Source organism: Aedes aegypti, chromosome 3, assembly GCF_002204515.2.
Source record: "Aedes aegypti strain LVP_AGWG chromosome 3, AaegL5.0 Primary Assembly, whole genome shotgun sequence".
Lineage (NCBI taxonomy): Eukaryota > Metazoa > Arthropoda > Insecta > Diptera > Culicidae > Aedes > Aedes aegypti.
Window position 1 is genome coordinate 275,248,363 of NC_035109.1, and position 22,761 is coordinate 275,271,123.

The 22,761-nt window shown below is 38.5% G+C and overlaps 1 protein-coding gene across 1 annotated transcript in view; it reads left to right on the forward strand.

Annotated features, from left to right (window-relative positions):
• Positions 1 to 2,065: 2,065 nt before the first annotated feature.
• LOC5579529 overlaps positions 2,066 to 22,761 on the forward strand; it is a 146,738-nt gene continuing 126,042 nt past the window's right edge. The window contains exon 1 of the mRNA XM_001647789.2: positions 2,066 to 2,340. The gene's annotated coding sequence lies outside the window, so the exon portion shown is untranslated. The remainder of the gene's footprint in view (positions 2,341 to 22,761) is intronic.

Sequence of the window (22,761 nt, forward strand, 5' to 3'; positions counted from 1 at the left end):
TTCTGAAACTGTAACAAAATATGTGCTCTTCCAGCTCATATAAATCTCAGTACTCGTGATTCCTCCCAGGGGGATAGTTGTCATTATTTTTTTTGCCCAGCACTATCCCAATCCAGGTAAACGAAAACATAAATTACTCTCAGACTGAGCTGCTGCACAAGACATCACCAGCAAAAACTCGCATTTATTCAAATCAAAGCACCTTTTTGCGAACTCTCTCTGGAGTTCTCCCTAAGAAGGAAAGATATCGCTTATTACGACTGCTGCTAGCCGAACTGTGCGATATATCCCGGAAACCGTTAGGGGTCGCAATTTTTTGCTTCTCCAAGATCTTAACTAGATCACGTAGGTTTTTTTTTCTCTTCTCAAGAAAATTTTCGCACACTACTCAGAACACCGAGCGGCGTTTCCGGAATGATTCTGATTTGGAATGGCGCAATACAGCTGCAATTTCACCCACTATCTTGCAACACCTCGGTTGTCCTCTGTTATTCCGTTTTCTACCAAAGTGCTTCTGGAACTGAACACACTTCTCAATAATAGATGAAAGGACAGCTGTTCGTATGGGAGTAAATCAAATCGAGTATTGTTACCATCATTCTAGATGACGGACGCCGGGAGCTACCGCCCTGATAGTCTTTCGCATTAGACTGACTCAGAAGTTTCAGAACAATCAATCGGTAAAATAGTAGTTTACGGAACAAGTTGCACAATGATGATTTTTACAGCACGGGTCGATAATTACGACGAGCGCTATAAAAATGGAGTTCTGCAACGAGTTACGTACAACATTTTTTGCAATTTCGGAGAAGACCACTTGAGGGTATCAGAAATAATATCGAAATGCATTCATTTCTGGAAAATGGTTTTGTAATGATTCATTACGCAACTCAAAACAGTTGCGTAATGAGAAAGCGTTGCGTAATGAATCATTACAGCACTGGTTTCAATTGCGTAATGACTATTCCCGCACTGCATACTTCAGTGCAGGAAAGTAAGCCGTTTCATGACAGATTGACGTGATAAAAAGCCTATTACGATGAGAAATTGCAAAAAATTCTTTATCTAAGTATACAATATGACTCCAGTATGAACATCTAAAAGAGAGAATGCTGTAGATCTATAACAGTTTTAACAATTCAATTTACGGAACTCCGATTAAATACATCGTCTAAGAAATTACAAGAGAATATTTTGAAAAATTTCTTGTAGAACCCTCGATGGAAAATCTAGAAAAAAAAGTTCAGAAGAATCTCTGGATTCGTGGAGAACCCCTCAAGGTATTCCTGTACAAGTCTCTGGAAGAAGTCCTGTATGTTTGGAAGAATTCTTGGAGCTTACTTTAAAACAAAATCGCTAATGCAAAATCTTGAATGCATTCATAGAATCGAAAAACTCCCAAGAATATCAATGATTTAACTGGATACATGATTTAAATCATAACAAAAGTACCGCTATTATATCGTTTGCACCAGTCTATCGCGTGCATAGATCATCCATTCATGATACCGAACACAATCGAAGGAAAGGTTACCCAAAAATTAAATTTCATACCAAGTTTAGTTCAGGATTTCAGGTAGGTAGACGGAAAGGTGCTGGTCTGGTCTGGCCGTCGGACGACGAAAAAAGGCAACAGCCCAGCAAGAGGCTCACTGCGCCATGGCAGGCCGCCAGCATACCAGCAGCAGAAGCAGCAAGCAGTTGAGAAAAGAAAGGTGGCGGCATGTGGCACACAACACTCTCATCATCGTCATCATCACCAGCCGAATAATGGAATAGGTCAAAAGTAGCCCGACTAGTGGATTAGAATATAATTGTAACCGATTCCGTTCTCCAGTTAGCATGTATTATTATACAAGAATATGTTATAATTTTAGTTAATTAATGTTTGATTTATTGTTTTCAATTTATTATAAATTGTTTTTTTTTGTTATTGTATTAAAATTTGCTCTAGAGCGCTTCTAACAAATTAGAAACAAAAATTGTTATTTGTATTCAATTGTTATAGTATTCCGATAAAATATTGTTTTTATCCACTAATCGGGAGCTTATACAGGGGACTGATTCTAGAGGTGTAAGGAGAACATTCTCTTCCTGATTTTGGGAAGCGGGATCATCCCGGTGCACGGAAGGTTATCGCTGGAAGAAGAAACCGGTGCCAAAAGGACTTGCCTGCTTTGGCAGTCTGTGATTTGCTGTCGAACGGTAAACACTGTGCGAATGTTGTGCGAATGCAAAAGCAGTGAGGTTTTGAATTGTTGCGTAAATTTTGTAGGCGAACGAAACAGTGGAAACGAAACATTTAAAGGATTGTGGATTTTGATAGGAAACGCAATCAAGGTATGTAATACATTAGGACCTCTAGTTATGAACTTTTCAAGAAGTTCGTAAAAAAGAATCGGTCAAAAATAATTAAGGTCAAAATAATATTTAAAAAAAATGCAGCTTCCAGATCTCAAAATACAGATGCAAGATTTAACAAAGTTTAGGCATGACTCTCTAAAATGGCCAGTTAAGTTTTCAAATTCTGTTATTAGATACCAGCAATGACAATGAACAAATACACATTGAGGAGGTTCAAATAATCGGGTTTGCTTCACAAACCCTTCGAAGTTTGTATGGAAATTACTATGGGAAAATCAAGTAACTTATTCGATTAATCACATTGTTTGTCCATGTGTCTTTGAGGGTTAGTATTCTGTAGATACTGATGGAAACATTTTCCGCTACTACTATGTTGATCACCGTTCTCAAATTGAATGTCTCAGTAATAGTTGTTATCTGTAATTGCCATAGAAAGTACATTTTATTTGATGAAATGCAATGTGTAGCAAATACAATGTGCGCAAATTGAGTTGACATTTTTTTTTGTTTTTGTTTAAAGAGACTTTACTCAGAAGGAGCATTCGTCTCTATAGACAATTAAATGGGAAATTTTTTATTGGGATGATAATATCTGCCATAAACTTCAAAATACTCTGGAATATAATCTCCAGATCTACAAGCGTGATCAACGAACCTTTGAAATTTTTGCACATGCAAATAGCTATATATTGCTTTGAAATTGTTGTTGTATTGTTGTGTTGCATGTAAGTGATGTTCTGTGTCATCAAAGGACTTCTTAGAATATAGGTCTTAGAACCTACGCAAGGTGCATAGCCGACGATCATTGTTGCAGTATGCACTTTTAATAATTCAATGTAGTGTGTTATATTAAACATTATTATAGTTCTCCTCAAAATGTTAGTGAACATACATACAAACTACATACCGTACACCCCCGCTAATTTGAACGGTGCCTCATGCAAACCATCGGGGTTCATTTGAACATCTAGTCACCCTAGAAACGTGTTTCTGGTTACCTCTTTCACTGTTTTGTTTTGATTCTAGGCTCCGTTCCACAGCGTTTCATTTCATTTTACTCTGTTCCATGAGCTAAATGACGGCTGAATCATTTTTAATCTGAACGATGTGCAAATTAGCGGGGTACAGATTAAAAAGTGTTCAGATTAAATGTAGTCAAACCAACGGTGGGACCCGGTACATACTTGAGCTTGAGCTTGAACTTTATTAGCCGCCCGTGGATGCTACTCCAGTATTGCCAGATCGGCTGCACTTACACAAGGAACCAATCCAATGACTGCTTGGGACAGACATCCTCAGTGTATAAGTGCTGGTGATCTTCTGTTTTTAAGCAACAAAGGTGTCTGCCACGCAGAATGCAGACCAATGTGGGGAAGGGGAAGGAAATGATGTTGCACTAATACTGGCCCACTGTAGACCGTGGAGTACGACTGCATCTACGCCAGTTCATGCGGGAGTGTATGAATTGGGGGAAAGGCATGACAGAGAGATTTGCTTTTGTGGTTAGCAGACTGATACATAGGCGCAGGGATTGAATCCTGAGAAAATTGAGAGAATCTCTCACGTATCACTCTCTGTAACTATCATAACATGCTGCACATTATGGAAGACTTTGATCAGATTGGGGGGATAGTAGTGCATGATAAAACCCCTCTTAACATGCTCCAAGCCTGGGGGACACTATTGCTATTGGAAGTTCGTGGATTTTTTATCGTGCCAGTAAAGAAAAACACCTACCCCCAACGGTAAACAAGCGAGAAAAATGGATTTTATCATCGCTCTCTCTTTGGGGCTCTCGCTCACTGCTTCCATTTATCAGACTTGTTACACCTTGCAATACAATGACGATCGTAGAGCGCAACAGATAGGATGTTTTTCTTTGCTTGCTTTGATCGTGCTTCATACTCAAATGAGAGCGAATTCTGCAATGCCTGATCAGGCGTAAGGAAAGGCGTGCTATAATGATGGAAGAATGGAAGCGTTAGGGAAACGGTTTCTTGTCCATCTCTGGTTCTAGCGTTTGCTATGAGCTAATAGTTTGAGTGTGATAGATTAAGAATGGGAGATAGTAGCAAGTGAGAGAAACAACTACAAAGTACGAGGAAAAGGACGGGCCTGGGATTGAACCCATGACCTTCTGCTTATGAAACAGAAGCGGTACCCATTAGACCACCAACCCCGTTACACATACAAACTACATACATGCATCCATGATCTTCCTGAAATATAGTACCGTAAATCGGGGTAACTTTGATAGTTTTTTCGAAAAAAAATTTGAATATATATGCATGCTGTTTCAAAGAATTAAAATTTATATTTTTTAAACAAGTATCAAAGCTATCGATTGCAATCGATAGATTGCCAAAAGATTTATTTTGAATGAATATATAATTTTTTCATATAATCGAAAGTTGGTTTTCAGTTTTGGGGTAGGGGGGCTGGGGGCAAGAAGGACACCTTAAGATATATAGGTTTAAATCATGGTTTATTAGCACCATTTTTGAAGATTATTCCAGTGTAGGGGCAAGCTCACCTCTTGTTCTAAATGATGTTATCGATAGATTTCAAAAATATAAGATTTTGAGATTTTTGAAAATGTCCCTTCTTATGAGGTTTTTCATCGAGGTACGGGGCAAAAGTGCCACTCGTATGGGGCAAGAAGACCACCAGAGCAAAATGCCACAAATTTTCTATATTATTATTTCCCCGCCTAAACGATAAATTCTAGAGTAAGTAAATATAAAAACTGAGGGATAAAAGTTGACTTATAGTTAAAAAGTAATTTTACGCACTTAATTTAGTTCTCATCTTATTTGACTGTAACAATAATAGTAAAAAAATCAGAAACCGTTTTGAATGTCCAAGATGGTTTATTTTGATTTTATTTAGTAGGAAACATTGATTTATGGCAATAATAAACAAGAAAAATAATAGTTCATTTGATTTTATATGAGAAAATTGCGGTGTCCCTCTTGCCCCACAAGACATACTGTTTTTATATATGTAAAACTTAATGTAAAAAGAACTTTTTCGAAAAAATTTCCTCACAGCTATGTTAAACAATTGAAAATCATCAATAATGTGCGGAAAAATAAATATGTTTTGTATTTACTGGGAGCCAAACCTTATTTTCCAGTCTTACATTCTTATAATATTTCGCATTTTTGCGTAGGTGAGTTAAATACATTTTTCTAATTTTTTGTACTAAACATTTTTAACTGTAATATTTACACAACCCTCAATTAGTACTCAATTTATTATTATCCTGCGTTAAACATCAAAAAAATGATTTGAACTACGTGAAATTAGAGGTGGCACTTTTGCCCCGGGTGTCCTTCTTGCCCCATGTCCCCCTAACTTTGATAATGGAGTATGAATCGAACAAAATTGAATGAATACCGAACATTTGTAGAGCATTGCATACCTCTGGGCGTTTAACGTTATATGGAAATCACTGACTTAGATTACAAAAATGGTCCCAGTTTGTGAAATGCTTTTCGCTAAGAGATTTGAGACCGTATTGAAGTTCTATGATAACTAGGCTGTCAAAGATAAGTGGCCAACTAGTCAAAACTACATCAAATAGTGATCGTACAACAGATTGTTTGTAAGCGTTTCAAAAATGCTAAAATTGTGTCAATTTTTAATATTTGTATAAAAAGCCTCAAATGTTCTTGATTCAAATGAAAACCGCTCTTACATGAAGTGTCATACTAATATTCATTAGTTTTGCATTCGTTTTGCTTAACTGATTAACAGAAATTATGATATTTTGTTTAGTATGTGGTGGGTTACGCACTATCAAAGTTACCCGCATTATCAAAGATACCCCGTTTTACGGTACTTCAAATCAACGAGCGTTTTTTTTTTACATATTGGAGAACTGTGAATTTGGTACATGCTTAGAAATGTTTGAAGAATTTATCGGAAAATCTTGATGAAACAACGGAAGTTCTAAGTCATCCAAGAACTTCCGGAAAGACAGTCCATAAGATCTACTAGCATAATAACTGATTTATAAATTGTTTCATTAGACTTCTGTTTAATCAATTCTATACTTACTTACTTGATACTTGATGGGCAACAATTCCTTGCTATTGCGTTGAATCTACGCCGAATGAAGAAGCCTTCTCCTTTGGACCCGGTCCTGGGCCAATCGCTTCCAGTCGCCCTGAACGTTAAGCGACCTTAAATCCTCCTCAACTGCAAAAAGCCATCTGGTGCGCGGCCTTCCACGGAGGCGACGGCCTCTCCCTGATTCTCTGCTGAATATTAGTTTAGCTTGACGTTCCTCCGACATGCGAGCTACATGCCCAGCCCACCGCAGCCTGCCGTGTTTTATACGCTTAACAATATCCATTTCGTTATAGACTTGGTATAACTCGTGATTCATGCGACGCCGCCAGATGCCATTGTCCAATTTACCGCCGAGTATTGTTCGCAGCACTTTACGTTCAAAGACCCCAAAAGCTCTCCGGTCGACCTCTTTCAACGTCCAAGATTCGTGACCGTACAGAGCTACCGATGAATCAATTCTATATCCATAGGAATATTGAGAACATATTGAGTGATAACCTACATTCAATGGAATTTTTGGATGATCAAAATAATCGGTACAAATAAGCACATTATCCGTATACTTCTATGAACAGTTAGGGGCACAAATAAAATTAAAACTCAGTTTACTTATACGAAGGGTTGAGACATATATTCCATAATTCAAAACGATTAATGAACAACTACTTATATATTTAGGTCTCAAGGCCTGTAGTCCATGAAGTTCCCGTACGATCAAAAACATCGGTAGGAATGAACACGATAGTCCGTTTACTTATTTAAGTGCCTGTGGGTCTATGTCATAATCAAACCCTATCAACAGACCACTAGGTACGCTTGAAGATCCTATAGTCGATGGTGTCCTTGGAGGACCAAGAACGTCCGTACAAATCAATGAAATACACCGTTTAGTTATATTAAGTCTATGCCAGAAGAGTCTATGCCATTATAAGAAACCATCAACATACAACTGCTAATACTTGTAGATCCTAAGGCCTGTATTCCATTGAGCCCTTGAAGGACCAAGAACATTGGTAGTTATCCATACAATGTCCTATTAAATTATGCCATATTAAAAAAAAACATCAACAGATTGCTTATCACACAAGTGGTTTGAAGGTATTTTTTCTTGGAAGTTTTTGGATGAACTAGAATACCCGTTGTACTTCCTTAGATATCGCTACTGGGATCTTGACGATACAAACGGTTATTCAAAATATTACAATCTTCTAGGGTCCAGTTTTGGTGACATAGAGTTTTTAAGTAGAGGTTCATTTAGTCATTCCTTCACATTCTCAGGACATGGTCATTTTACTGTTCTTTAATTGGGTAACGCACGGGAATATGGCAAATGTCATGCAACGAGGACTGTACGACCTACGAAAGTTGTGTGAATTGCCCAATGATATTTGTGGTAAACTACATGACTTTTACAAATATTAATTTCGAGAACACTCATTTTTAGGGGTCCGCAGGATGTTCGTAGGAGGCTGCAAGTCCTGAAAGGTTGGGAACCACTGTTCTAGGGGATGGGGCAAAGTCGCATTTTAGGGTCGTTTACTCAAGAAGAAGGAATTACACTAAGGGTGCAAGTGAGTTGGGGTTGATTATAAACTTTTCTGTAACACCTTTACACCAGTTCATAACTGATTTGATACATTGTACTTTTTATACTTTATCCTTGTAGTGCTGTCAACCTCCCAGACAACCAGAAATCACATGAAAGTTCACGTTACAACTCGTTTATTCATACTAATTACATCAAACCCGCAAAACACCGTGGATAAACTCGACAGTTTGATGAGTTTCCTCGCATAAAACACTTCTTTTCTGAGTTCATTTATACATTTTGTTTCGTCTCGTACACTCGTACAAAGTAAGTCGCATCAATCCGTAGCAGCTGTCAAATCAACATTTGTTATCATAAGTTAAGTCGCATAAGATCACAGGTTGGTTCGGTAGAATATTTATACACTCGCATTGTATGTTATTATTCATCACATAATATATGCACGCATATCGCCTCCACTTTTGTACGTAGAAGGCCTTTTCGCAACATCTCATAAGTGAAATTTTGCACATATAAAGCCTCCAGGTGATTTCGTTATACGTACATTTTGGTTGTCTGGGCTGCATGGTATGTAATTTCATTTAAAGTTCCTGTAACATTCAATAGGCCTATTCACAAGACGTTTCAAATCAGCTGTTCGGGAAGCTCTTTGACAGTTCTTCTATGAAAATGACAGGCCCGTGTTAGCACCGGTCATCCACCGATGTAAACAAATGCATAGACGGACCTGTCACATGAAAAGGCCTATGGTTTTAGATCGAATTGCGATTAACTTATACTACTACACGAACAGTATTGCCAGCTATCAAACAAGTTGTGTTTGTTTGAGGTACGATTTTGTTTGTTCGCTGTTAATTACACGGATATAGATTTTTACCTTATTTTGGGTAGTTTCGACTCAACTCCGGACTTCGGCCCAATAAGCCAATTTTGGGTTTAAATGAAAATACTTATTTTTGAGTAAAAAGCAGATACTGATCGATAGGTAGATTTGGCGATTCTAAAAAAGTCAAGGGAGAGTAAAATATACTTACTTTTGGGTAAAATCAACCGATTGAAAAAAGGGTTTTCAAGCACATACAGGATTAATGAATAAATTGATTTAAATACAATGGAATAGTAATACTGAACTACAATTCAGATGAGAACATCTAAACAGCACAACCGCATCATAGGCGCGCGTCCACAAATTGCGTAATATGTTGAATGGGGGAAGTTGGTAGGCAAAACGGCTCAAAAAATGTATTGTCCATATAAAAAAGCGTGGGGGGAGGGTTTGGACAATTTTCAGTTTGGATGTTACGTAATAAATGGATGCGACAAAAAGGATTTTTTGAAGGAGGTCCTAGAGGGAATATAAACATAAATGGGAGAATTTTCCACAAGTTACTTAACAATTTTGGAAGCATTCATTGTTATCTAAATCTAGGATAAAAAAATACATTTAATAAAAAAAAAAACTCACTTACGCTTACCATTGTTCATGCAACTTTTGAATAGTTCTCATGTTTTTGAGTGGATTTATAAATCATTGTTTATTTAATAAAAAGTGTATAACAGTTGTTACCAATGTAACTAACTTAAATTCATTGAAATAACTTTTTTCGCCCGGAGTCGTTCCATCGCACTATGGTAACGGTGACTGGGTGATACCGTCAATCTGAAATTTATCCAAATGGACCGCCGGACCAGCGGTGGGTGGAATCCGGATCTGGGACAGCGGAGGAATAGGAACGGTGATTGGGTGATACCGTCAATCCGAAATTTATCCGTGCCGTTTGGACCGGCGGTGAGTGGAATTTGGATCTGGGACAGCGGAGGAATCGGAAGGTTGCTACCAGGAACATGCGAATCTGTAAACCAAAACAGGTTATGCAGAAACTTTTTCCTGCTAACGGAAGGAATGCAATCTTCTGGACCTACCTCAATCTCTAAGCACCGGTGGAGGGTGGAACCTATTCCTGTGACCGAAAACCGAACACCAAATCGAATAAAAACTGTTAGTTTTAATACCCCTTATAATTTTTCTGCACAAAAAGAACTTTGCTGCTGCAGCTCTTGATGGTCGACACAACAATGGCGATGATCAGCACTCGATGTCAAACGACCGACACGGCAACACCCAAGGAAATTTTCATCCAAAATTAAGTTTTTTCTACGTAAAACTGGAGAAAACTTGAAATAGTTGTCATTGGGTAGTTTTGAACTTTAATCTATTTCAGCAGATAAGTTCATAAAAAAATCAAAATCTAAATAGTATTAGATTATACTAAATTGGATTCATTATCAGACATGAGCAGTATAAGAAAAAATAATTAGAACGTGTTTGTGAAGTTGGCAAATAATCACATTTTGTCTCTACTTGGTCTGGTGGTTGTACAGCGGTACTTCTATTTAATCTTAAGTTCATTTTTACCCAAAATTGAGTATAGCATGGTTTACTCAAAAAATAAGTAAAAATAATTAAGACGTCACTTTCGAATCTACCTAAAATGGGACTATAATCAATTTACTTAATTTTGGGTTTTTTAAACTTAGTTTTTGGGTAAATTTTTGTTACCGTGTACTCAATCATTGTTGAACATTCAAGTTTGATATCTTCCCAAGCAGAAGAAAATAACTACTGAAGACCAAATTGAGGTATTCCATACCAGATTATTTCCAATACTTACAACCTGAATGAGTTATGAATGAGCCCTGCATAAGAGGTAAAATACCTCAAATAATACCTCCTGCATATTCTACAAATACCAAGCTGATAATAAGATCAATTATTGTAATACATACATAATACATGATGGATTTTCATATAAAAGTGAAATTTTTCAATAATACCAAAAAAGGTATTGATAACTGAAAAATACCTTATTGTGATATGATACCAAAATATGGTATGTATAAGTTATTCCGAGTTATTCTTTCCTCCTCGGGTTGTCCTGGTTCTAATAACGACAGAAATAGGAATCATTCTAGGAACCACTCTAAATTCACGAGGTTTGGCGATACTCGGTGGCTTAAGCGCCACTCCCGATAGACGAGAGACCACCGGTCAATTTTAAATTTTGCCCGAGTATGTTAGAGTAATTCCACTCAGGGGACTCGTTAATGGCTTCAATGTACTTACACCTTTTACCTCGACGAACCTTTTAATGTCACGCTGTGCCCAGAATCTATCGGAATTTCCCAAGAGGAGAAAACAATTGACCCTCGGAACTTTAACTAACTCATTCGAGTTAGACCTATTTATTGACGGTAGCGGGTAGTAAGGGAAATAATCATGGCCATGAAAAAGGTTTCCACGAACCGACGCAAGATTTTCGATGACGGAATACTAAATGACGTATCCGGCATTGGCGGTCGTCGCTTCTGATCGCTCCTCGGAACAATGGCGGCGACGTAATGTTTCCGCTGACACAGCTGATATGGCGAGTAACTAAGAAGGGATCGAGCTCGTGGAGTATGGCCGAATAATCGTCGCGAAGGAGAGGCTGGACGGAAGGTTTCCGATTTTGGTCTTTTACGAGAGCCGCAACGATGGTTTGTCATGTTTCCTGGGTTATGACCGTCTAGTTAAAAATAGTAAGGGTTAATGTTCCATTAGTGGAGGTGCTAAGCACGGTTCAACTTCATTTAACGCCTCAAAATTCAAGTAGCGTAATTGATGTACATATTATTGTTGTAAATGGAAGTAACGACCATTCGCTTAATGAGAAAATTGATTTCATCGCAGTAACCATCAGCATATCTGTGATAAATAATACCTCCACTATTGATACACTGTTCCTTTAGTTGAGCTATATTTTTAATTTGTGTTCTTATAGTTGCGGTATCCGTAGTTTTTTATGGGATACTCCACTATAGGAACACTTTACCGCAAATATTGGTACAAGTGAGAAAAGCTTAAGCAGTTTTGGTGGTATTTCATCAGATTTGAAGCGATTTGAACGATGTTTTAAGCTATTTCAGTGTAAATGACACTACCACAACTATAGGAACACCCGCAACTAATGGATCAGTTACCCTACTAGGTGGTCGTAGATTAGCTTTTGGACATTCATACTAACCGTAAGATACATCGCAAAGGGTGGTCAAAGTCACTCCTAGGCCCAATATCAACCCGGACTGCAGTACTTGTAACTCTATAAATCTACTTATACAAGATTTATTCACTAGATTACACAGATAAAAATATTTAAATTTAAATGTATCGTAAACTAAAAAGAGCAGCTTTTATGCACCAAATTAACCACTCCTTTTGTCAAGTTGGTGTGGTAGCATGGTTAGCGTGCACGCATCGTGATTGTTATAATAAAAATAAAAATAAAAATATTGAAATAAATTTAAATGCCTAATAAAGTGAAGATGGTATTTTGTATCGAATGAAAAATATATTCAAATTAGTTCGTGGTCATGCGATTAGTGTCACGAGGTCCGTCCCACTCGGGCTCACATTGGGTACCACTTCTAGAACTGCATTTGGTCCCTCGGCAGTGCAAAAGGTACCCAAGTTTAACAGATCACAGCATTCTAGATTACCTTATGAGCCATAAAATTTTGGGCAACTGCAAGGCACATGGAGGTCACCATGCATTTGTGTCTATTGTGTCATGGGGTGTAAGTTCGAAACGTCAGAAATGTTTCTCGTCTGTGCCATTGGAGCATGCTCGTCCATTGTCTAGTGTTCAGTTACTGTCTGTGCTGCTAAATGATTGAAGACGAATCTATGATAAAAGGTCGAAATACAAAAGGTCGAAGCTTAGCTTAGCTTAGACTGACTACACATATCAATGGTTGCTATTCCGTGATTGACCGAAGTCAGTGAAAATGCACAAAGAATCAACTAGAAGTTCTGCTGGGATTGGCCATAATCTTCTTCAGTGTGCATAATTCAGTGCCTCTATTTATACAGGGTCAATAACGGCGCCGGCCACGTCCTTGCAGTCAGGTGGGATTGGGGGAAGGAATGTTAGTGTGTAACCTTTGCTTTTTGGAGACCGTGTTTGCCTCTGCATCTCCACAAAGGTTACTGGGAGGGATGTTTGTTAATGGGGAGGATCGTTGGGTCATAGGATTCACTTTGATAAGCGATTAGACCATGATAAACAATGATTTGTGAGATATATACATGCTTATACGTAAATATAATATTTTCATTTGATATGAACAATTTCTATGTAGAGGAAAATTATGCCGACACTTGAGGTGACGAACCATTCAAAGTTTGTTGAACAAATACCTAAATGTAACATTCCTACAGCTGTCAGGACGAAAGCATGTGTTATTATATTTTACTCATTTGAAAAGAAACAAAAAACTCGATTGGTTGGGACATCATAGAACACTCTTATTCTTATGCCGACACTTACAGTGGCGAACCATCCAAAGTTTGTTGAATAAAGTGAACCTTTCGCAAGTCTACACTTGTAGTGTCGAACCATTCAAAGTTTTTTAATTACAAAAATAAAGGTATATAAGAGGTGTTCTGAAAAAAAATGTTAAACATAAATAAATCATGAATCAGAGTTTGTGTCGACACTCACAGTGACGAACCATCCATAGTTTGTTGAAAAATCATATTTACATCCCACCATTGTAACGATTGAATGTGCAGTCATACATATTTTATAGATTAGAAATAGTAGCATGAAACGAGCTCACCAATTGATCCGTTATCCTTGACTGAACAGCCACAATCCACTTTCGGCTTCACTCGTTTGCTCGGCTATAAAAAAGCACTCAGGAAAAAAAAATAAGCGCGCGACCCAAAAAGAATAAAAAAAAAACTGTTCGGGCTTTCTTGACGCACTGCCCAGGAGCAAGCGTCAAGGTCGAAGGATCAAACAGAACTAACCGATCGCGGCACTTTTTCAGTTACTCCAACCGAACTCACCGATCACGCCACTTTTTCACTTACCAGACCAACGCGCGACATGTTTGATCCTGCCCTCGTCGCTCACCCCGGCAAAAGCAAGTGTCAAGGTCGAAAGATCAAACAGAACTAACCGATCGCGGCACTTTTTTACTTTCTTCAACCGAACTCATCGATCACGCCACTTTTTCACTTACGAGACCGACGCGCGACATGTTTGATCCTGCCCTCGTCGCTCGCCCCGGCAAAAGCAAGTGTCAAGGTCGAAAGATCAAACAGAACTAACCGATCGCGGCACTTTTTCAGTTACTCCAACCGAACTCACCGATCACGCCACTTTTTCACTTACTAGACCAACGCGCGACATGTTTGATCCTGCCCTCATCGCTCGCCCCGGCAAAAGCAAGTGTCAAGGTCGAAAGATCAAACAGAACTAACCGATCGCGGCACTTGTTTACTTTCTTCAACCGAATTCATCGATCACGCCACTTTTTCACTTACGAGACCGACGCGCGACATGTTTGATCCTGCCCTCGTCGCTTGCCCCGGGAAAAGCAAGTGTCAAGGTCGAAAGATCAAACAGAACTAACCGATCGCGGCACTTTTTCACTTTCTTCAACTGAACTCACCGATCACGCCACTTTTTCACTTACGAGACCGACGCGCGACATGTTTGATCCTGCCCTCGTCGCTTGCCCCGGGAAAAGCAAGTGTCAAGGTCGAAAGATCAAACAGAACTAACCGATCGCGGCACTTTTTCACTTTCTTCAACTGAACTCACCGATCACGCCACTTTTTCACTTACGAGACCGACGCGCGACATGTTTGATCCTGCCCTCGTCGCTTGCCCCGGGAAAAGCAAGTGTCAAGGTCGAAAGATCAAACAGAACTAACCGATCGCGGCACTTGTTTACTTTCTTCAACCGAATTCATCGATCACGCCACTTTTTCACTTACGAGACCGACGCGCGACATGTTTGATCCTGCCCTCGTCGCTTGCCCCGGGAAAAGCAAGTGTCAAGGTCGAAAGATCAAACAGAACTAACCGATCGCGGCACTTTTTCACTTTCTTCAACTGAACTCACCGATCACGCCACTTTTTCACTTACGAGACCGACGCGCGACATGTTTGATCCTGCCCTCGTCGCTTGCCCCGGGAAAAGCAAGTGTCAAGGTCGAAAGATCAAACAGAACTAACCGATCGCGGCACTTGTTTACTTTCTTCAACCGAACTCATCGATCACGCCACTTTTTCACTTACGAGACCGACGCGCGACATGTTTGATCCTGCCCTCGTCGCTTGCCCCGGGAAAAGCAAGTGTCAAGGTCGAAAGATCAAACAGAACTAACCGATCGCGGCACTTTTTCACTTTCTTCAACTGAACTCACCGATCACGCCACTTTTTCACTTACGAGACCGACGCGCGACATGTTTGATCCTGCCCTCGTCGCTCGCCCCGGCAAAAGCAAGTGTCAAGGTCAAAAGATCAAACAGAACTAACCGATCGCGGCACTTTTTTACTTTCTTCAACCGAACTCATCGATCACGCCACTTTTTCACTTACGAGACCGACGCGCGACATGTTTGATCCTGCCCTCGTCGCTCGCCCCGGCAAAAGCAAGTGTCAAGGTCGAAAGATCAAACAGAACTCGGTCGAAATACAAAAGGTCGAAGGGACAAAAAGTCGAAAGACAAAAGGTCGAAAGGACAAAAGGTCGAAGAACAAAAAAGAAGGGACAAAAGGTCGAAGAACAAAAAAGAAGGGACAAAAGGTCGAAAATCTTTTTTCAAAGAAGAGAAAATTTCCCACCATGCAAATCGTTTCCGACCTTTTGTCCTTTCGATTTTTTGTCTTTCGACCTTTTGTATTTCGACCTTTTGTCTTTCAACCATTTGTCCATAAACCCTTTTTTGAAGCCAATGACAGATCAAAATTCAACTTTTTGCAACATTAAAAGGAAAATTACCATCATCGTTTTATACATATTTAGAAGCTTTTTTCCCACAATGCAGAAAACTTTGTTTGAAAATGTTGGGGAAAAATAAGAAGTTTGTGTAGTCGCACATTGTAAAGTAAACGCATGACAGACTTTATATAAACTTTAAATACCAATAACGGCTACATAACTTGAATTGCATTCATGTTTATTTTTTATTTACTGATCAATATAAGTAAAATTAGTAAGCTATGTGGTTGTGCTGAACCAATATGGCATGCAAAAATGTACTAGAAATTATAAACATTGGCATGGGAAAGAAAACTTCAAACTTTGAGCGTTATTATCTCAATGTCTGCTTGTTTAATATGTGGTAGTTGTTTGTCAAGTATTCAGTTAAAATTCTTCAAATTCGATAGTAGCTTAATTATAGGTGCTTTTTGGAATACCTAAAGCATCCGCAGTTTCCCGGAATGATAGGCAATTGTGCACTGGTTCACCGGCTTTTTCTTCACAATCAGCGTTATTTAAAGTATTTGCATCATATTTGGACTTCATATATCATGTGTTTTGTCTGAAACATGTTAAAGTTTTGCCGTGTACGGATTAAAGGGCGGTCCATTAATTACGTAAGACGTAAGAGTTTTCGACCCCTCTCCCCCCATGGTAAGATATTTTGTATGAAAATTAAAAATAATTTGTATGGCACATAAGAAATCTCGAACCTCGGGGTGAATCCCGGCCAAAACGACCGTAAAGACATACAATTTACTGAAAACACAAAAAACTAAATAGTTGTTTTAAACACTTCACTAGAATTCACCTTGCTACACAAAATTACCGTCGGTACGTTAAGGACATATCTCCATGAGTACCAAAATGACCTCTAATATGGCATCTTTCTCCCCCCTTCACTTTCCGCTCCCTCCTCCCACACTTCTCACAGTGTTTTCGAGAGCGATCACAAAAAATGATTGTTTGAAGTTACTAACCTTATTGTAGAGGGGTGTTTTTTTAACTACAAGCATTCCATAATGTATTTTTCATAAATTAACGGTTTTTGAATGCAAACACGTAGTTATTGCTGTGATTTGTGTTAAAATATACCACGCACTACCGAATCACTTCTTCTTCACGCACCGAGATATTGTTTGCTGGTTTTTCGGTTTCCGTTCTAAAACTCACTTTTAATCGTATTTCTACTCACCGTAGCACTTCAAAAATCTAATGCAATACTTGAAACACTTTGATTTGTCGGGCACAATGCTCCTGGGAGCAATAAATCACGTATTTTAGTCAATTTGTGCTCGAAAACAGCACCGGAACGCGAATTCACTGAGCCAACATTGTTTATGTATCGGATGCGCCGCTCTCACTGATTGGAAGTGATGTTAGTTTTTATGTTTGGAATTAAAACTTTTTGGATATTGCTACAACCACGTGTTTTACAATTTGGTAACACTCAAAAGTTGTACAATGTCACAAGTGTTGCAAAACATTTTTATGCATGAGAAAAACAATGTACGACGCAATTTAACAGCAAAAATGAATTTAAGATATTATACAGTACAATTAACTATAGAATTCAAATGCATACTGATGGCAACTTTTTCCGTCCGTGAGAAGCGAGAGAAGAGAGGAGAAAACTGCCAAAAAAGTAAACAACACACGCATGGTGTGAAAAATGCTTATAATTTCGGTCAAAAAATATTTTTCACTACCAAATGAAATAAATTGTGATTTTGAGCTTTTATGAAGTTGTTGATGAATTCATACCGACAATAATACTTTTGTATGAAACGTGTGCTAGTAATACTGCCTACATAATTCTGTAGGTGGAGGTATACATGGAACATGATGATTTATTTTTGGCCGACGCACATAACATTGTGCTCCGCCTTGTTGGGTGGCTCGAGAGGGTGCTTTAGCGGGTGGCTCGAGTGGGTGGCAACATTATGTTTACGTGCTCAATGAACTTTCACCTTAACGAAGGGCACATAAAAATCTGACAACTGTAAAAACCGCTATAAGTTATATCATCTCATATCATCGCATCGGCGATATCATCGCAAAGCCCCCTAAGAAGCTCCAAAAGGTAATGAAAAAAGCAGCAAAAGGAGTTCATTTAGCTATGACCAATAAATGCAGCCACTTGATTGATGTTGTTTCCATGAAATAGCTCAAATAAATTGCAAAAGTTTAAAATAAATAAAAATACCTCATAGAAAGCCGGATCCTATTCTTGACACTTTTGATTCACTTTGGCAGTGGGATTTTAGAGCTACAAAGGTCATATTTGGCTACAATGTGCGTCGCATCGAAGTGCTTGTTTTTGCAAAGATTCAGACAAATCGGCCGAGAAAAACCCACCATACCAAAGTGAATCATGGAAGTGCCCAAGTAGCTCTGCACCCTATATAGTACAGTGAAACCTTCATGAGTCGATATTAAAGGGACCATCGACTCATGGAAATATCGAGTCATGGAACAGCAATACTTTGGAAAGCTGTTTGAAGGGACCATCATAGTAACCATGAAATTTTGTTTCCAGTATGGTTCCATGAGTCGATATCGAGTCATGGAACATCGACTCATGGAGGGATCACTGTATAGTAATATTGATCCATTCTACTTTTTATGAACCTCATAACAATTACGGTTGATTGGCAAAGAAAACTCTCAATTAATAACTAAGTACTCAACGAACTCTAAGCTGGGAAGCAGGCTATGTCCCATCAGAGGTGTGGTGCCAGACAGAAGAAAAAGAAATTTAATGTAGTGCGACATGAAACTATCCACTTGGGAAACAATGCCTGTATCATGTCTAATCAAATACTGATTATTGAACGCCTCGATAATTCTAATTTGATATCATTAAATGAATAGACATTCTCGACAAATTATACATTAAACTTCTACCGGAAGTGCAACTGAAACTTGTTAATTAACGCTCACGGGGCAAACCATTCTTTTGATAATCACACAAATCACGCGACCTCCAAGACCCAAATCGTTCCTACAAAGGATCCGAACATGCAAAGGTAATTTGTGACAAATTGTCAGCTGCAGCCACGAAACATGTGCAAATGGGAATGACCATTAGAACGGCAACCTTTTTTTGTAGTGCTCAATTAAATCATTTACTCGAACGTCACAATCACGAAATCAACACTCAATCAAGCAAATGCATGGGTTGGGTACCTTGCTACAACACATTCATCGAGAGTGGGAGTATGTAGTCCACTCGAGCAAGGTCACACTTATTTCGGAACATGATTCATTTCGAAACGAACAACTTCTGGAGGGGAGTGAAGTCCATTTATAATCAACAAACGGGACACAACTGAAAGTGATTTCGTACCGAAAGCAATTTTATCTTAATTGATCGACACTAGGAGCACTCCAGGCGAAATTTATTCATTATACCTCACACCCCGTGTTGTCAAATGTAAATTATTCATGACGGTTGTTGATACAGAATTGCCATATGCCACGACCAGAGCGCTGTATAAAGAGAAGGACCCATATGTCCTCTCTGGGATACCAAACACCCACCGGAGCCACTCGTGTTGAGCCGAGAACTCTATCGTGCTCAATTTATCTGTACATGCTGAAACAATTGAGTAACTATAAAAATTCAAATTGTTGTGAATAAATAACGCTCCCGTTAGAACGAGAGCTATGTGAAAGGGGTTCTCCAGTTTAATGAAAGCAAAATTGATGCAAAATTAGAAACATCGCTGCATCGTAATGAACCATGGTTCATATGATAGTTTTGGCTGTACTGGTAGGTCACTGGACAGTTGCTAGAAGTCATCACTGGATAGTTATTTTCTGTGTATTACACATGTGAACGCGACTGTGCAGAGCGCAGGACGATTGAAATGAGAATGGATAAAAGGGAAAAATTATGGATAGGCCTCCGAACACGTAAGCATATAACATAAGTGGAACTCGAGCTCAAAAAGTTATATATGTTTTATGGTGAAATAAGGTTAAAAGTAGTCCTTATTACAAAATAATTCCATAAATTTTGTTTATGCAGTATTGCATAATTTTAAACATATTTTCACTGTAGCTCTTTTCAACTATATATATTCTACTCAGGCATTGCAGAATTCGCTCTCATTTGATTTTGAAGCACGATCAAAGCAAGCGAAGAAAAACATTGCCCTTCGCGCAAACGAATCGTTGAAGCTCGCACCAGGCAGATGAGCGGCAACGTTTTTCGTAGCCAGGATACCCCAGGCAGAATCTCTAACAATTCTCAATTTTCACTTAACGATCGATTGCTAACTTGATACGTTTTGTGCATTCGTGAAACGAGTCAATTTTTTGTAAATTTTGTAATTGTAAATTTTACCACTTTTGATTTTGATTTTGTAAATTTTACCACTAATAGAACCGGTCACGTCTCTAGTTTCTATATGTCATACAGAATATGAATTAGCCACATGGTTCCGAAACTATTCCGGAGTGCAGTGGGGTAGGTTTTTCCCGAATGTTGATCCACTTACAACATGCTTTTGAAACCTGGACCTCGACATGTTATTCTCCATGATTTGGTCGGGGTTATGCTAAACCGCACCGAGTGCCAAAAGTATTATTTTGAGATATCTAAGTTTAAAGTTCACTCATCTGCGAGTAAATCGCAAATGACTCTTTTGAAAATTTTACCGTGCACGAATGACTAAAAGGGTCCAATAAACAACTTAAGATAGAATATTAAAAAAATCATCAAATATTTTCCATTTTATTAGATTTGATTTCAAATCAAGAGGTACTCAGTTCACTCTGGCTGAACAAAAATTGAAGAAAATGGTTTTCAGTTCGGTATAGCTGAATGTGTTTCATGATTTCCAAGAACAAAGAAAAACAAAGGAAAAATAAGGGTTCATATAATCTCCATACATGTTGGAATGCTTGTCACAAATGTTTATGCACTATGAACGGAAAAGATTTATAATTTTCCATAGAACTGGCCACAATGTAGTGGTATGAATTGGTACAAGTCAATTCGTATTCTAACGTATTCTACTGACTTTCTCTTGATGGATTATCTATTTCAACAGAAGAGTTATTGAACCAAGTCCCTCACGCATTCAAAGATTTGAAAAAGACAATAATGGTGTAGTTAAAGAATGTGACGATCGAAGAAAACCATGAATTTGATCTACCAGAGCGCACCAAGTTACTCCCGTTTAGCACCCTTTGGCTGAACAAATTCACGATTATTTATGTGAAGTGCATACCAGGAATGACAGGCATTTCATCATTCCCGTTGTACATGAAACTGCTTGTGCTTTATTGTTCAAAAATAGTCATAAAATCTGAATATTGATTGATTTTTTAAGACTCTCTGTTAGGGACAACGTAAAACAAATATTAATCGGGATTCGAGCTCGTGTCCTTCGAGTGGTGATTAGGCGTGCTACCTCTCGATCAATTTGAACTGTTGAATTGAGAACGAATCACTCGAAACAAGCTGTGCGCGATATGATCAAGGAGGCTTGATGACGAAAACAGGTGAAAACGTCATTTTCTGAACAGCTAAAGCGCACCAAGTGCTTCCAAATTATTCAGACAACATCAAATTTAAATGGATTGTTATTTCATCACGGCTCCTGCATGGACCCATCGACATATTAAATATAAAGCGAAGGCAAGCGTTTAGCGAAAGTTGATATCTTTTCTTCATACAAAAACACGATTTTTATATAAATGGTACTTGGTGCGGTGTGGCTGAACAAAATTGGAATGATATTAGATCAGCACCACCGAAACAATACTGTATTTTACAAAGCCGTTAACTTACATGACATACTAAAATCCGTTGGTGTTGTTACTGTATGTTGTCCGGAATGGCCACTTAGCAATATTTGAGGAAGAATTTAAAAAAAAATGCCGTCTTTAATCAGAATTCTAGATTACCTCCAATGACAAGCTAAGGTTTATGGTTTGCTCTGGTTGGATACAATTTCAGTTTTACATATACTGCTAGAGAATTTTTTTTAATTTACTCAACGAGGGATGGATCAAATTATTCGATATCTTAAATGTAGATAGGTTATGATAATCTGAATCCTCTAGTGTAAATAACTCATTTTTGAAAAAAATTGGCCTTTGGTGCGGTTTAGCAGAACCCCGCCCATTTATCAAAAGAGGTCACTTTAAACCACTAAGGACATTTTTGGTCACTTTGGCTATATTTCGGTAGTCTTCCGAACACCGAAGCCAGGGTTCAATTGAGAAACTTTGCCATATAATTTTCATAGCAGGATCGCGAGTGCGTTAAAATTTCCTTCTCCTCACGTTTTTAAGACGAATCAAGAGTTTACGATCATAGTCTATAATCACGGATGCATATTATACTTCACATTGTGGTATTGCAATGCCCCTGGCTTCAACAATGGAATTTGTTAAAGTTTCAAGAGCATTGTCAATATCAAGTTTTGATTGTAAGGGAATATTCATTGGCGTAGACAAAGGGGGGCACGGGGGGGCACGTGCCCCCCCAAACTCCAAATCAAAAATTCGTTTATATTCAGTTTTGATCACTTCACTGCACAGAAAATACATTATTGGCGCCAGAAAAATTATAAAAATCATAAATGAGTCCGTTTTGGTGCCAGAAGTTACACTATTGGCGCCAGAAAAATTATAAAAATCATAAATGAGTCCGTTTTGGTGCCAGAAGTTACACTATGTACGCCAAAGTGCTCTTACTCAAATACACATTTTCAAAAAAACCAACCAGGCTGCATTGGCGTAGACAAAGGGGGGCACGGGGGGGCACGTGCCCCCCCAAACTCCAAATCAAAAATTCGTTTATATTCAGTTTTGATCACTTCACTGCACAGAAAATACATTATTGGCGCCAGAAAAATTATAAAAATCATAAATGAGTCCGTTTTGGTGCCAGAAGTTACACTATTGGCGCCAGAAAAATTATAAAAATCATAAA